Below are 15500 nucleotides of genomic sequence, written 5' to 3'. Positions count from 1 at the left end.
AAGAAGTACGCACAGAGGGGTACATTTAAAAAAACACCGCGCGCGCAAAGAAAAGTACGCTGGATTTGATAAGCTATGCCTGTGGCCGAAATCGGAGCAGCCTCAGAGAGAACTTTCCTTCCACCCCCCCCATCCTTCCCCTCCCTTCCCTTCCCCTACCTAACCCCTCCCCTGGCCCTATCTAAACCCCCCCTTACCGTTATTGTAAAAGTTATGGGGCGGATTTTCAGAGCCCTGCTCGCCTAAATCCGCCCAAAACCAGGCAGATTTAGGCGAGCAGGGCCCTGCGCGCCGGTGAGCCTATTTTACATAGGCCTACCGGCGCGCGCAGAGCCCCGGGACTCGCGTAAGTCCCGGGGTTTTCGGAGGGGGCGTGTCGGGGGCGGGACCGAGCGCAGCGGCGTTTTCGGGGCGTGTCGGGAGCGTTCCGGGGGCGGGCTCGGGGGCGTGGCTACGGCCCGGGGCGGTCTGGGGGCGTGGCCGCACCCTCTGGACCCGCCGCCAGGTTGCGTCCTGGCGCGCTAGCGGCCCGCTGGCGCGCGGGGATTTACTTCTCCCTCCGGGAGGCGTAAATCCCCCCGACAAAGGAAAGGATGGGGTTTAGACAGGGCCGGGCGGGTGGGTTAGGTAGAGGAAGGGAGGGGAAGGTGAGGGGAGGGCGTTAGAGGATTCCCTCCGAGGCCGCTCCGATTTCGGAGCGGCCTCGGAGGGAACGGGGGTAGGCTGCGCGGCTCGGCGCGCGCCGGCTATACAAAATCAATAGCCTTGCGCGCGCCGATCCAGGTTTTTAGCAGATATGCGCGGCTCCGTGCGTATCTACTAAAATCCAGCTTACTTTTGCTGGCGCCTGATGCGCCAGCAAAAGTAGGCCAATTCGCGCTATTTGAAAATCTACCCCTATGTGCGCCAGCAGGCTGCTGGCAAGCCATCTCCCGACCCGGGGGCTGTTCTGGAGGCCTCGGCCGCGCCCCTGGAATGCCCCTGGGCTGGCACCACGCCCCAACACGCCCCCTGGAACGCCCTGAACATCGCGCCTCCGCCTGACACGCCCCCCTAGCGAAGCCCCGGGACTTATGCGCGTCCTGGGGCTTGCGCGTGCCGCCGAGCCTATGCAAAATAGGTTTGGCGCGCGCAGGGGCATTTTAAAACTGTTACGCGCGTACCTTATGCACGTAACCCTTTTAAAATCTACCCCAGAAGCTGCTATTTTATAAGATTTACGCATATACATTAGCCAACTTCTACAATGTTACACCGGAATAAATTAATTGACTAGCTCAAGTGAAATTGGATTTCTCTGTTGTCTGCAGTTTTTAGGTGGGAGGTCTAGGTAAACTGTTGGGGGTTCAGGTTAAAAGTGCTAGAGGGTCTAGGTGAACTGGCAAAGGTATCGGTCAGCTGGCAGTTTCAAGTAGGTACACAATTATGTATTTGCAAACGGTATATGCACATACTTTATAAAATACCTGCACCTATGTGTTTTATTTTTCCGTGCCCAAAATATACACCTGTATGTTTATAAAATAGATTTGAAATGTAGGCTCTTTGTATAGTTTTGTTATTTTTAACAGTCACTTCCTGGGGATTTCCCTGATTTCCAACCTGCTTTGTATACAGGTGGTCATCTTGTAGCAGCCTGCAGGAAATGGAAGTCAATTACCCACATACTTCACACCAGTTTCCAGAGGCAAAGTATGCATGAAGTTCCCTTTGAAAGTGATTCCATGAAAACTCTCCAACGCAATCATTCCTGCTAATTTATGTGCAGAATTTCTCCCGGAAAACTGAACATGCATACGTTTGAAAATGCAAAGCGTACCTGCATAAGTGCAAACTCCGCCCCATTACCACCCCTCGGGAACACCTCCACCCAGACCTGTGTGTGCACAAGTTTACCTGCATGTCAGGTGGGCAGTTCTGAAACAGTCCACGTCTGTGGATAAAGTACTGTTTTACTCACAGAAATTGCTTTGAAGATTACCCTCAGGATGTATATTGTGCCATATATACAGCAAAGAAGCAGATTCATATATTTGTTTTCCCAGAAAGTATGTTTAAGTCTATATTTGGTAAAAACAATGTACCACTATGTAGAGGATAATTCTTTCCAAATAAATCTGATAAAACAAAAAACACATCTTCCTTAAAGGAGATATTTGCTTGAATAAAGAATAAAACAATGTGCACCCTGAAGAACATTTCAGATATATTATATTCCACTAGAAAAATGATTAAAATAGATTGGCTAGTAACACAGGAATAAATTGATAAGAATAATTTATGAAAGCAATAGACTGTACCTTGTGGAAATTAAAGACATTTGTATGCAATGGTTAAAAGGTCTCTTTAACCCTCTGGCATATTTTTAAGGTGTAAGCCCTGCAAAGATTTAGTAATTGTTTATAATTTTCATGTAATGGAAAAAAAGTTTTATGTCAGACATAATGCTACCAAAATGACCAGCAGCTCAGTTAATTCCTCAAAGGAGCAAATGTGAGAGATTAATCAAGCAAAGAGATTTTTGCACTAACAAAATGCTGAAGCTATAAGTATAGGGAGAACTGGGGTTTTATTTTTGTAACCAAGTTCATAAACTGAATGATTTTTTTCCAGTTAATAATGTAGATTGAAAAAAGCATAAGGGCTATTTGGAAATTTTAAAAAAAAATTGTCTGGAAGATTTGGGAAAGATGTGGATTATGTGAAAGCAAAGCTAATGAAAGCCCAGGTGAATTACGAGGTTTCAAATTCATATTTAAACTCAACACAGGTATTTTATGTATTTCTTTAATATTTACAAAAGTTCTGCTCTAACAGCACCAAGAAGTAAAGCATTTCCTTCAATCAGATCTGCTCGCGAGAGTCAAGTGAGGGAACGTGCTATGTTGATAGCAGAGTCAAAATTATGGAACACACTACCACCATATTTAAGACTAACGGTAGACAAGAAGAAATTTAAGGCAGAATTAAAAACACGGCTATTTCAATGTGCTTACAACGAAAATGAGTAGCAGGCGATTGCATGAGCTTAATCCTTTCTTTTTAGTATTTAGTTTTATACTGGTATGGTATTTCATGTTTTAGATGTGTTTAGTAACTAATTGTTAGGAATAGTAAAGTAAAAAGTTTTTATTAGTTTTAATTGTATTTTAACAGCTAAATTTATATGCATGTTCTCTTTTAAAATATTTTAGCTGTTATCACTATTTATTGAATGTCTTATTGTTTTTCTTTAGGGGGCGGATTTTCAAAGGGTTACGCGTGTATATTACGCTCAAAACCCCGAAAACCCGCTCCTGCGTGCGCCGAGCCTATTTTGCATAGGCTCGGCGACGCACGCAAGCCCCGGGACACGTGTATGTCCTGGGGCTTGAAAAAAGGGGTGGGGCGGTCTGGGTGTGGCCGGAGGCAGGCGCAACTTAAATAATAAAGGTGGGGGGGGGATTTAGGTAGGGCTGGGGGCGGGTTAGATAGGGGAAGGGAGGGGAAGGTGCGGGGGTTGAAAGGAAAGTTCCCTCCTAGGCTACTTCGATTTCGGAGCAGCCTAGGAGGGAACGGGGAAAGCCATTGGGGCTCCCCTAGGGATCGGCGTGCACCCCCTTGTGCACACGGACCCCGGATTGTATAACATGTGCGCAGCTGCGTGCACATGTTATAAAATCGGGCGTAGATTTGTGCGTGCTGGGTTGCGCGCACAAATCTACGCCCGCGCGTATGTTAGAAAATCTGGCCCTTAATGTATTATGAATGTGAACCTTTGTGAAGGCTATGCCGATGTAACGGGATATAAAAAATAATAAACCATAAACCATCTACAAAATATCTACAGAACAGGCAGTAGTACTGACTGATGCACAATCAATAAATCCAAAAACCTTTTCTGCTGGAAAGAAATCAGTGGAACTAGGGATCACGAAATGAAACTCCAGGGAAGACGACTCAGAATCGACATCAGGAAATATTTCTTCACGGAGAGGGTGGTGAATGCCTGGAATGCCCTTCCAGAGGAGGTGGTGAAGACAAAAACAGTGAAAGAATTCCTAGGAGCATGGGATGAGTACTGTGGATCCCTAAAGGCTAGAGGCTGGAAGTGAAGAAAAGAGCACATGGGTTAACTTGCTGGTTTGGTAGTAGTTACTACCCTTAACCAAGAAGCCTTCATACTGTGGATGCAACTCCATCATTGCTCACCGCTTCAACGGCAGGGGGAAAAGAGGAAAAGGGGAATTGGATTCAGACAGCAACCAACAAGGACTCTGACTTTCACAGTCTGGGGAAGCAAGCATGGAGATAACTTGCAGATGTGGCTTTTACTACCCTTCACCAGTAAGCCTGATAATTTTGATGCAACTCCAACAGTGTTCTCTGCTCAATGGCAAGAGATGATGGGAAATTGGATTCAGACAGCAATAAATAAGGGCCCTGACATTTACAGTCTGGGAAACTGATAAGTATGGGGGTGATCTGTATGGCGTGGCGGGTGCTGCCATCATTTCTATGTTTCTATGTTGCTATGTAATACTGCGTCACCAGTTTTTCTATTCTGCACTAGATGGACCTGCTATAGCTGACAATAATATGTATGTTATTCAATATTTCTCCACTGTCAATTGGCAACATTTGTGATGTAACGTTTTTTAAAATGATGTACCTTCCTGCTCATCAGGTCTTGCCTTTAGTGTCTATGGCTTGGACAGTTACCTTGGGGCTCCCGGATCTTCCCCCACAATATACCAAATTTGCTGATATTTTCAGTAAGCAGCAGGCAAAGGTCCTGCCCCCTCTCCGCTTTTACCCATGCTCTCCTCTGGAAACAGAGTCTATGATGACCACATGGCCTTAATCTTGATATTGATCTTTCAGTATATATATGAAGAGCAAAGATTTTACACTTAGGGATAGATTTTAAAAAGCCTATGCACATAAATTCATTGCATTTACGCGAATAGGTGGGGTTACACGCGCCGGGCCTATTTTAGAAAGGCACAGCGAAGTGCGAAAAGCCCCATCCCCTCGCCACCCCTTCGAAAAAGGGGTGGGGAGGGGACGGGGCTGGGCTGGGCAGGGCCAGAGGCCTCTGGCACAGTGTCCATTTGCTGCTGTGTCGGAGGATTGCATGCCGGGAGGCTGCCGGCGCGTGCAACAGATAAAATAAAGGTCAGAGGGGTTTAGGATAGGGCTAGGGGGAGGGAGGGTTAGGGGAAGGGGAAGAGAGGTTAGGTTAGGGGGTTGGGAAGTTCCCTCCGAGGCCACTCCGAAATTGGAGTGGACTGGGAGGGAACAGGGGACGGCTGTGTGCATCGGCACGCACAATTTGCACAATTGTGCAACCCCTTGCATGCGCCGATCCCTGATTTTATAACATGCGCGCACCTGCACGTCCTGGGGCTTTTGCGCATCGCCGAGCCTATGCAAAATAGGCTCGGTGTGCGCAGGAGCAGGTTTTTGGGGTTACGTGTGTAAGTTACGCGCGTAACCCTTTGAAAACATGCCCCTTAGTGTGCACTAACTAGTTTTCTTAATTTTTGAGTTAGTGCACACTAATGGGGCTTAGTGTGTACAAATGGATGTTAGTGGCTGGATGTTGGATGTCTCCTTAGTTACTTGTTTGTGCTTACCAAGGTTGCAAGATGATATTTGTGGGGGGATGTAAAGTGCCTGGTAACAAATGTAAACAAGCAAGTGATATAATAATATCAAGTTCTAGTCAGAATAAGCAAAAGCATGTAATGCAAATGCATATTTTAAAATTTGCCAATTCCTTTGTATTTTAAGAAAGGAACCCAGGCATTTTACGCTATGCATACTTTTAATTCCCCTGGTGTCTGTGTGTTTGGGTGAGGGGGAAATAACTGGTGAGAGGGGAAGTGACTTGGGTGAATGTATGAGGTGGCAGGTGGGAGAGAGACTGAATGGAGTGATGACTGGTAAGACAGAGGCAGCCTGGTGTGTGGAGGTGACTGTTGAGAGGGGGAGTGACTGAGGTGACTGTAAGGGGTGACAGATGGAGAGAAACTGGTTTGTGAGTGGTAAGAGAAAGGCATACTGGTGTGTGGGGGTGACTGGTGAGGGGAAGTGACTGTGGTTATTGTATGGGATGATGGAGTGAGAGAGGCTGTTTGGGGTGGTGACTGATGAGAGAGAGAGGGAGCCTGCTGTGTGTGAGATGGGACTGGTGAGAGGGGAAGTGACTGGGATGACTGTATGGGTGGCAGGAGAGAGAGGCAGCCTGGTGTGTGTGTGTGTGGGGGGGGGGGAGGATGACTTGGTTAACTGTATGGGGTGACAAGTCACCCCCCACACATACCAGGTTTAATCTCTCTCTCTCCCACCTGTTACTCCATATATTCACTCAAGTCACTTCCCCTCTCACCAGTCACCCACTACCCCACCCAAACACACAGACTCACACCAGGGGAATTCAAAGTATGCATATAAAAATGCCATGTCCCCTTTCCTAAAATACAAAGTAACTTTGCATTTGCATTACATGCTTTTGCTGACTAGAACTTTATGATATTATTAAGAACATAAGGGGTAGATTTTAAATACTTGCGCGAGCGCGTACTTTTGTTCACGCACCAGGCGCAAACAAAAATACGCTGGATTTTATAAGATACACGCGTAGCCGCGCATATCTTATAAAATCCGGGGTCAGCGCGCTCAAGGGGGTGCACATTTGTGCAACTTGCGCGCGCCGAGCCCAGCGCGCGCTGCCTGTTCCCTCCGAGACCGCTCCGATTTCGGAGCGGCCTCGGAGGGAACTTTCCTTCGCCCTCCCCCCACCTTCCCCTCCCTTCCCCTACCTAACCGATTTTGGAGCGGCCTCGGAGGGAACTTTCCTTTCCTTCGCCCTCCCTCCACCTTCCCCTCCCTTCGCCTACATAACCCCCCCCCCCCCGGCCCTATCTAAACCCCCCCTACCTTTGTCGGCAAAGTTACGCCTGCTGAAAGCAGGCGTAACTTTGCGCGCATCGCCGGCAGCCCCGCTCCGTCCTCCGGTCCCAGGGGCTGGTCCGGAGGCCTCGACCACGCCCCCGGGCCGGTGCCACGCCCCCGTGCCCGCCCCCAAAACACCACGGCACGCCCCCGAAACGCTGTGTCATTTCGGGAACGCCCCAGACACGCCCCCTCCCGCCCGTTTTCAAAAGCCCCGGGACTTACGCTCGTCCCGGGGCTTTACGTGCGCCGGTGGCCTATGCAAAATAGGCGCGCCGGCGCGCGCGGGCCTTTTAAAATCCGCCCCTAAGAGCATAAGAAATTGCCATGCTGGGTCAGACCCAGGGTCCATCAAGCCCAGCATCCTGTTTCCAACAGAAACCAAACCAGGCCACAAGAACCTGGCAATTACCCAAACACTAAGAAGAATCCACGCTACTGATGCAAATAATAGCAGTGGCTATTCCCTAAGTAAACTTGATTAATATCTGTTAATGGACTTCTCCTCCAAGAACTTACCCAAACCTTTTTTGAATCCAGCAACACTAACTGCACTAACCACATCCTCTAGCAACAAATTCCAGTGCTTAATTGTGCATTCAGTGAAAAAGAATTTTCTCTGATTAGTCTTAAATGTGCTATTTACTAACTTCATGGAATGCCCCCTAGTCCTTCTATTATTCGAAAGTGTAAATAACCAATTCACATCTACTCATTCAAGAACTCTCATGATCTTAAAGACCTCTATCATATCCTCCCTCAGCCATCTCTTCTCCAAGCTGAATAGGCCTAATCTCTTCAGCCTTTCCTCATAGAGGAGATGTTCCATCCCCTTTATCATTTTGGGTGCCCTTCTCTGTACCTTCTCCATCACAACTATATCTTTTTTGAGGTGCGGCGACCAGAATTGTACACAGTATTCCAGGTGCGGTCTCACCATGGAGCGATATAGAAGCATTATGACATTTTCCATTTTATTAACCATTCCCTTCATAATAATTCCTAACATTCTGTTTGCTTTTTTGACTGCTACAGCACACTGAGCCGACAATATTAAAGTATTATCCACTATGATGCCTAGATCTTTTTCCTGGGTGGTAGCTCCTAATATGTAACCTATCATTGTGTAACTACAGCAAGGGTTATTTTTCCCTATATGCAACACCTTGCACTTGTCCACATTAAATTTCATCTGCCATTTGGATACCCAATCTTCCAGTCTTGCAAGGTCCTCCTGTAATGTACACAGTACATCACAATCCTCTTGTGATTTAACTACTCTGAATAATTTTGTATCATCCGCAAATTTGATAATCTCACTCGTATTCCTTTCCAGATCATTTATATATATATTGAAAAGCACCGGTCCAAGTACAGGTCCCTGAGGTACTCCACTATTTACCCTTTTCCACTGAGAATATTGACCATTTAATCTTACTCTCTGGTTCCTGTCTTTTAACCAGTTGTAATCCACGAAAGGACATTGCCTCCTATCCCATGACTTTTTAGTTTTCTTAGAAGTCTCTCATGAGGGACTTTGTCAAACGCCTTCTGAAAATCCAAATACATTACATAAACCTTTATCCACATGTTTATTAACCCCTTCAAAAAATGAAGCAGATTTGTTAGGAAAGACTTCCCTTGGGTAAATCCATGTTGACTGTGTTCCATTAAACCATGTCTTTCTATATGCTCTACGATTTTGATGTTGAGAATAGTTTCCACTATTTTTCATGGCACTGAAGTCAGGCTCACTGGTCTATAGTTACCCCGGGTCGCCCCTGGAGCCTTTTTTAAATATTGGGGTTACATTAGCCACCCTCCAGTCTTCAGATACAATGGATGATTTTAATGATAGGTTACAAATTTAACTAATAGATCAGAAATTTCATTTTTTAGTTCCTTCAGTACTCTAGGATGCATACCATTACATCACTTTTTATTTACACTTGTTACCAAGCACTGGCCATCCCCCTACAAATACCACTTTGCAACCTTGGCAACACAAACAAGTAACTAAGGAGACAGCCAATGGGAATGATGCTAACATCCAGTTAGTGCGCACTAAGTCCCGTTAGTGTACTCTAACTGCCGGATTTTAAATCGCCTGCATGGACAAAATACGGGGGTTATGCGCACGGCCAGGCCTTGCGCATGCCGCTCGCATTTTAGAAAGGGCCCGGCCGTGCACATAACCCTCGTTACACACACAAGAGCCAGGCCTCAGTGAAGGGGCAGGTCAGGGGACAGGGAGGAGTGGGGAGGGGCTGGGAAGCTGAAGAAAGTTGAGAGATAAAGAAGAAAAAGGGAAAAAGTAGGATTTAGGAGTTGGGGAGGAGAGGGGAAGGGAGGGAAGGGAAGAGAGGTTAGGGTAGGAGGTAAGGAAGTTCCCTCTCAGTCCGCTCCTTAATTGGAGTGGACTGGGACGGAACTGGAAAAAGCCTCAATATGTCGCTGCATGGAAATTTCAATTATCTACCCTCTCCCCCCCTTGTGCGCACCACCCACACGTACGTGCGTGGATTATAAAATCCTGCGAGTATGTCCACATGGCCCACATATTTTATAATGCAGCCATGCGCGCATGTTATAAAATACACGCATCCATGTATGCGCGCCGGGTCCTGCGCACACATGGACGTGCGCATGCGTGTCTTTAAAAATCGACCCCATGTGCGTGATATGGGAAAACTATAGTTAGTGCGCACTTATGGGACTTAGTACGAGGTAACAAAGAATACACATTTTTTTGAAATTTCATCTTTTTTTTTTTGTTTCGTGGTGCTCCCGAAAGATGATGAAATAGACAATTTTGTTGCATTGTCTATTTCATTGAAAACAGGCACATCCCTACGATATAAGCCACTCTTATCCAAGACCATTGATGAGTCTTTAAAAAAAAGCAAAGGAATCATATGAATCCGATGGCACAAAAGCCGGCCTTTATTGAGGACATTTACCTCTTCGTGCGTAACTTTGCTGGACAGATTACATACAGATATTGAAGTATGTTTTAGTATTTGTGACTGAGAAAAGATTTGCTCCATGATTTGCCCTGTGCCTGAAAATTCCATCCTTTTTGAAGACGGGTCCGTGGGCGTAAAAAAATGTGCAGGCAAGGAATCAAATGGTTAGAAGGATCTTCCGATGGATCAGTGAATGATACAGTCTTTTTCTTTCGTCCAATATCAGAGACTCCTCTCATCTGAGGGCAGGGTTACGTTAAAGTTGTCTTGGACCCTTCATTCTATGTATTGTGATATGTGTTAATGCTTACTTTTAAATAAGCTTTTTGAAATGTAATACATTTTTGCTATGCTGTATTTTGCATTTCCCTTGCATATTTGTTTACTTTATAATTGTTGGGAAATGTGTCGTTACCTTCTTGCTTTGTTACCTTTAATGGAAGAAGTGAATCATTCTGTAAGGAAGAAAATCCTGAAGCTGTTGGTGTTCAGTGGGAATACTAATGAAGGACTGTGATTGTTTTTACAGCTTGGTAAACTGTTTCTCTAACAAACAAAGTATAGATGATTGAAATGTCCTTATCTAGGTTTTCTAAGCTGAGAACAGATACTTTTTGAAACACCACCATACTTTTTTTTTTATATATATATATATTTTTTTTTTCTTTGATTGTAGTTTTCATTTATTTCACCCAATGAATTTTGATTTAAGATTTCCAATGCCTTGGAGAATTTGAAAGAACAATTTTAAATGTTATTTTTTTTGCTCCTACTATTTAGGACTCCCTTGCTGGTCTGACTTCAGCGTGTTACTTTCTGCTATATGCAGCTAATTGAAGTTTCTTTGGTTTATTACATTTGGCTAGCTGCCTGATGCCCTCAGACAGTGAAATCTCTTATATCTCTCTCTATTAAAGGTTCTTTTAGACTTATCTCTGTCAGACTTCTTTAGGCAATTTTCTCTCAGTGTGCTGAGACTCGGTGCACGTCACATTTGCTGAAAATGTCTGAATAATTTTAACTGTTTTTTCCTGATACAATAATTCTGCGATTCTTTTCCAAAAATTGCACCGAAAAGCTTTGAAGTTTCTGATCTCCAGTATTTAATTTATTTCTCTTCCCATAGAAGAGAATCATTCAGGAAATGATAATTAATAAATACTCTATGTGACCCCTGCCTTGGGTTCACCAGTAATGAGTTTTGCTCAGCTAATGAATCTTCCTTTAGTGGAAGGTCAAGGAAAAGTTCAATGAAGTGAAGATATTTATTTATTTATTTATTTTTCTATACCGACCTTCATGGTTAGATGACCATATCAGATTGGTTTATAGGGGAAAAGATAGACTTCACAGGATGGTGGGAGGTGTTTCCCCATTAGGGATTGGGGTTGGAGATGTTATTAGGGCTTCTTGAGGCACCAGGGAATTGCAGAGGAGAAGCAAGAGAAAAAGGAGAGGTTTTCCAGTGATTCCTGGCTGAGGTCAGGCCCGGCGCGACAGGGTGTGCTTACCGTGCATCTGCACAGAGGCGGCACACTTAAGGGAGTGGGCGGCACCAGATCAGTTGACTGGGGACCCAGTGGAGTACTGGGAGCAGCTGGGAGCAGAATCAGTCTTGGATGGTGCGAGCACGCAGTAGTGTGCACTAAAAAATCGATTTGGGGCTTGGTGGTGGGGGGGGAGGGGATGTAACACATGCCATACCAGCATAGCAAGTATCTAAAAAAAAATTGCTTATCTTAGTGGCAGCAGGCTGAAGATAAATCTGTGGTGCAGTTTAACAAGAGAAGATACTGAGATGCATGGAGGTGTGGGATAGTGACAGCCGGGTTTTTATATATATATTTTTTTCCAAACAGTTTATTAAGGAATGCTGCCAAACTGGCATACAGACAAAGCTAAACACAGATATTTATTACAAAAATGTGTTGATATCCCTTCCCATTTTTCAGTCTGTAAAGCGGCTCCCATCCGTCCCCCCCCCTCCCCCTGCATTTGCCGAAAATTGTTCATAATTCTACTTATGGCCATGGTTTTCTTGCATAACTTGTAGTTGTAATACTTCCATAAAGGTTTCACGCATCGGCGATCAGAGGGAACAAACTTGAGTGGATTTTGGTAGACTGCAATTAAATATATACCAAATGTCTCTGAAGAAAGTTTGTTCTTTGGAGTAAAAGAGTAATATAGGATCCATACTCCAACTGATAGAGTTCTGTCATTAAGGAAGTCCACATGGTTCCACCAGGTGGAAAATATAAATCCTATGGAAAATTCAAACTTGCATTTCCCTAAGATTAATATTACTTGTAATCTTTTGTGTGGACAGGTAACATTCTCAAAGCATCTGTGGGTCAATTCCTCTGTACTTCAGCCTGCCATTTTACTAAGAGATTACCATAGGTTGTATAGGATTTAACATTTTGACAAAAACTCTACAAATGGGAAAGAGTATCTTGTTTTGCCAAAAAGAGTTTGAACAAAAAGGTATATGAAGGATTGTCTAGTGGTCCCATTGTCCACTTTGTCAATGTGTTGGTAAAAAGCCCTTACCTAGGTATACAGTAGAAAATGATTAGGATGGATTCCCATTTGCATCTGCATCATAAAAAAAGAATAGGGATGTGCATTTGTTTGCAACGAAATAGGAAATACAGATGATATTTCCTATTTTGTTGCGGTTCGGGGGGCTGATGAAACGATAGAAAACCCATGAAATTTTGTGTGGTTTTCTTATTGTTTTTTGCGGGGGAGAAAGGGCACATTAAAAAAATAAACCCAAACCCACCCCAACCCTTCAAATTTAATTAATTGCAATCTCCCACCCTCCCGACCCCCCAAAACTTGCTCAAACCCCCCCCCCCCATCCAAGACTTACCAAAAGTCCCTGGTGGTCAAGCGGGGTCCCGGGAGTGATCTCGCCCTCTCGGGCCATCGGCTGCCACTAATAAAAGTGGCACCGATGGCCCTTTGCCATTACCATGTGACAGGGGCTATCGGTGCCATTGGTTGGCCCCTGTCACATGGTAGGAGCAATGGATTGCCCGTGCCATTTTTTAAGGATATGGAGAAGTCACACGAAGATCCGAGTTTTGAAGTTCAAAAACACGGACTTTGTTGAAATGGGGAAGTATCCTGGAGGAAGTACTAGAAGGCTGGGAGAAAATGAGAGATGTGGAACAACAGTGGGTGAAACTAAAAGGAGCAATTACCAAGGCAACTAATCTATATGTTAGAAAAGTAAAGAAAAGCAAGAGAAAATGAGACCTATCTGATTCTCAAAGGAGGTGGCTGATAAAATAAAAGCTAAAAGAACAGCATTTAAGAAAAATAAAGGCTCCCAAAGATAGGATCACAAAGAAGAATATCTGGTGGAACTGAGGGAGATAAAGACAGTAATCAAGAAAGCAAAAAGTCAAGCAGAAGAATAGATTGCCAAGAGGTAAGTGAGGTGAAAAAAACATCTTTCAGATACATCAGAGAAAGGAGAAAAGTGCAAAGGTGGTATAGCGAAATTAAAGGAGAAAGGATCAATGTGTGGAGAGACATGAAGAAATGGCAGAAATATTAAATGAACACTTCGGTGTTCTCTAAAGAGGACCCTGGAGAAGGACCATTGCTAGTTAATAAGAAACTGGAGGGGAGTTAAGTAGATGAAAACACCATTTACAGGAGAGGAATTTATGGGAAGAGCTGTGGAACTGAAAGTGGACAAGCCATGAGGCCTGATGATGTTCATCCCAGATACTGAGGGAGCTCAGAGATGTGCTGGCGGCTCCGCTGAGTGACCTGTTCAATAGATCCCTGGAAACAGGAGCGGTGCCGATTGGAGAAGAGCGGCGGTGGTCTCGCTTCACAAGAGTGGGAGCAGAGAGGAGGCTGGAAACTACAGGCCAGTTAGCCTCACCTTGGTGGAGGGAAAAGTAATGGAGTCGCTGCTGAAAGAAAGAATAGTGAACTATCTAGTCAGAAGAATTGCTGGATCAGAGGCAGCATGGATTCACCAGGGGAAGGTCCTGTCAGACAAATCTGATTGACTTTTTTGATTGGTTCACTAGGGAATTGGATAGAGGAAGAGCGCTAGATGCCATCTACTTGGATTTCAGCAAAGCTTTTGATATGGTCCCGCACAGGAGGCTTGTGAATAAAATGAGAAGCTTAGGAGTGAGTGCTGAGGTGGTAGCCTGGATTGCAAACTGGTTGACAGACAGAAGACAATGTGTGATGGTAAATGGAACTTACTCTGAAGAGAGAGCGGTGTTAAGTGGAGTGCCACAAGGTGTTGGGACCAGTCCTGTTCAATATCTTTGTGAGCGACATTGTGGATGGGATAGAAGGTAAGGTTTGTCTTTTTGCGGATGATACTAAGATCTGCAACAGAGTGGACACGCCGGAAGGATTAGAGAGAATGAGACGGGATTTAAGGAAGCTGGAAGAGTGGTCGAAGATATGGCAGCTGAGATTCAGTGCCAAGAAGTGCAGAGTCATGCATATGGGGTGTGGAAATCCAAAAAAACTGTATTTGATAGGGGTTGAAGGGCTGATGTGAACGGAGCAGGAGATAGACCTTGGGGTGATATCTGTTCCGATCTGAAGTCGTCAAAACAATGTGACAAGGCGATAGCTAAAGCCAGAAGAATGTTAGGCTGCATAGAGAGAGGAATATCTAGTAGAGAAAGGGAAGTGATGATCCCCCTTGTACAGGGCCTTGGTGAGGCTTCACCTGGAGTACTGTGTTCAATTCTGGAGACCGTATCTCCAAAGAGACAGAGACAGGAAGGCGGCAGTCCAGAGAAGGGCGACCAAAAAGGTGGATGGTCTTCATAAAATGACTTAGGAGAGATTGAAGAACCTAAATATGTATAACCTGGAGGAGAGGAGAAGCAGGGGTGATATAATACAGACTTTCAGATACTTGAAAGGTTTTAATGATCCATGGTCAACAACAAACCTTTTCTGCTGGAAAAAAATCAGTAGAACTAGGGATCACGATTTGAAGACTCATAACCAATGTCAGGAAGTATTTCTTCAAGGAGAGGGTGGGGATGCCTGGAATGCCCTTCCAGAGGAAGTGGTGAAGACCAAAACTGTGAAGGATTTCAAAGGGGCATGGGATAAACACTAGGGATGTGCAGAGGGATGCCATACATTGCATTTGGGATTCGTATTTGTCGGGGGCAGATATGTTGCATTCGGCAAGGGGGGCCCCCAATACATACATGTGTTAATTTGTATTTGTTCCCAGCTAAAATCGAATTAAGTACAAACCCCCACCCTCCTGACCCCCAAGACTTCCAAATGTCCCTGGTGGTCAGCAGGGGGTCCGGGAGCCAATCTCCTGCCACTCACAACCCTTGGCTGCCGGTATTCAAAATGGCACTGATAGCCTTTGACCTTCTATGTCACAGGGGCTACCAGTGCCATTGGTCAGCCCCTGCCACATGGTAGGAGCATTGGATGAACGTCGGCCCTGTGACATAGTGAGGGCAAAAGTTATCGGCGCTATTTTGAATACTGGCAGCCAATGGCCTGAGTGTAGGAGGTCGCTCCCTGCTCCTGCTGGACTTTTGGCAAGTCTTGTGGGGGTCAGGAGGG

This window comes from Rhinatrema bivittatum, chromosome 3 (genome assembly GCF_901001135.1).
Source record: "Rhinatrema bivittatum chromosome 3, aRhiBiv1.1, whole genome shotgun sequence".
Classification (NCBI taxonomy): domain Eukaryota; kingdom Metazoa; phylum Chordata; class Amphibia; order Gymnophiona; family Rhinatrematidae; genus Rhinatrema; species Rhinatrema bivittatum.
Note: the sequence above shows the minus strand (reverse complement) of the source record.